The sequence below is a fragment of the Hipposideros armiger genome, unplaced genomic scaffold, assembly GCF_001890085.2.
Source record: "Hipposideros armiger isolate ML-2016 unplaced genomic scaffold, ASM189008v1 scaffold_821, whole genome shotgun sequence".
Lineage (NCBI taxonomy): Eukaryota > Metazoa > Chordata > Mammalia > Chiroptera > Hipposideridae > Hipposideros > Hipposideros armiger.
Window position 1 is genome coordinate 486,235 of NW_017732171.1, and position 1,938 is coordinate 488,172.

Below are 1,938 nucleotides of genomic sequence, written 5' to 3' on the forward strand. Positions count from 1 at the left end.
AAGAGCTCAATGATGGTGCCAACTTGGGCCAGTGAAGCAATGTCCTCCACAACTAGACTGAAGAACAAAACGACAGCAACTTGTCTGTTCCCCTTCCTCCCAATTCCCCAGTGCTGTTATCCCCCAATTCCCCAATAAAAATCTTAAAAACAAAAAACAAAAAACAAAAAACCTATGAAGGCATGATGCACAGTTCAAGTCAAAAGGAGATGATGGATATCAAGCAATTCATTGATAAACTCCTACCTCCAATTGATTGACATCACTCAGGGGCCTTGTGTAGAAGTACATACCAGCCTCATTGTAGTAGAGTATAACTTTTTCCTGTGTCCTATCTTGAAACTTGTAATGTTCGCAGTGTTAAACTGTTTTGCACATATACACCAATGACACAGACTGAGTAATATCTCCTTACGGGAAATTTATGATCTTTTAAGTTTCTACATTGTGTTTGTATAATATGATCCAGAATATACTAATATTAAAATAGGTGAAGCAGCTAGCTTCTTTTTCCCAAATGCAATTCAGCAAAATAATAAAATACTGCAACCAGACTTCTTATTACATCATTTGAAAATTATTAGGATGGTTAATGAAATCTTGTTCAGGTATAAACGAGCAGTTAAGATATAAATAATTTATGAATGCTGTAAACTTAGTCTATGGACTTATTCCAAAGTTACTTAGTCACCATGCAGTATCTGTATTTTTACGTATGTATTCATATATGCTTAATGATTATAATACATAAGAATTATTCCTAACAATAGGGATAATGCTTCTAAATGTCAATAAAGAGTATTATTGCTCTCTTCAGTTAATGGCCCTTTTATTTGGGGTATCAGGCTTTTTATTCCCTGTTATAATTTCTTAATATTCTTTTTCTCTCTCTAGAAAATTGTTCTTTCTTCCTTCTTATCCTTTATAACAGACCAAATATTGCCTCCTTGCCATAGACATCTGCTGTCAATACGTGCTGTAATCTGATGTTCTGAATCACCAACTTGATAGTATCTAAAATGTATTTATACTTAAATAAAGGAACCAAGCATCACTTCAAACTTCTTATACTACTTATTTCTTAAACTATATCTTACTCCAAAACTATGCTATGTAGTTATTAGAATTTTCAGTCGAGGTAGGGAATAATTTTGTGGTTGTAATTTTTCCTTAATTAACTGAAAGAATAATTAGGTCATACTCTAGCATGTTCTGGAATATTTAAGACTGATCTTAAAAAACTAATTTCTAAGATGATTTGCTCTAAGATTATTCCCCTTGCAGCACAGTCTTAGTTTACTTATTTTGTACATATGTTTGTAGTCAACTACTGTAGGAATGAACAATCCACTAGAAAAATTTGCTTTATTTTTATCTGCCAATGGACTTATTTGAAATATTCACTTTAGTTAGATGATTTTTTAAAATTAGTTTTTGTGCAAACATAAAAGTAGCAATTATTTGATTTTAAACAGTCAAATTTTTTAGATTATTGGTAAAACTATTTGAAAACAAATTTATGGGCTATAAAGTGTAGTCAGAACTCAATATATATAATATAGTTACCATACAGTTAATATATAGCAAATACATATATGCTTGATATATCTGAACTGTTGTTAATTTTTCTGCTACATTCCAACTGACTAAAACAATGTTAGAAATGCATCATTATAAGTGGGTGCTAATTGATAATAGAAATAATTTAGTAATGGACTATATAGAATGTTAATAATGAAGTCATATGTTTATATCTGGATTTAAAATTTTAAACAATCATTTAATAAGTCATTTTGCTTTACCTTGATGAATATAAGCTGTTGCTTTAGTTATAAAAATCAGCAAGGGCCAGCCGAGTGGCACAATGGTTAAGAACTGGCTTGGGATGCCAGAGGGCCCCAGTTCGGATCCCACATATGAGGGCCAGTGACACTGCCC

At 31.8% G+C, this 1,938-nt stretch overlaps 1 pseudogene; it reads left to right on the plus strand.

Annotated features, from left to right (window-relative positions):
• The window catches only part of LOC109374420 (acyl-protein thioesterase 1-like), an 11,227-nt pseudogene extending 10,967 nt beyond the window's left edge, over positions 1-260 (plus strand).
• Positions 261-1,938: the final 1,678 nt, after the last annotated feature.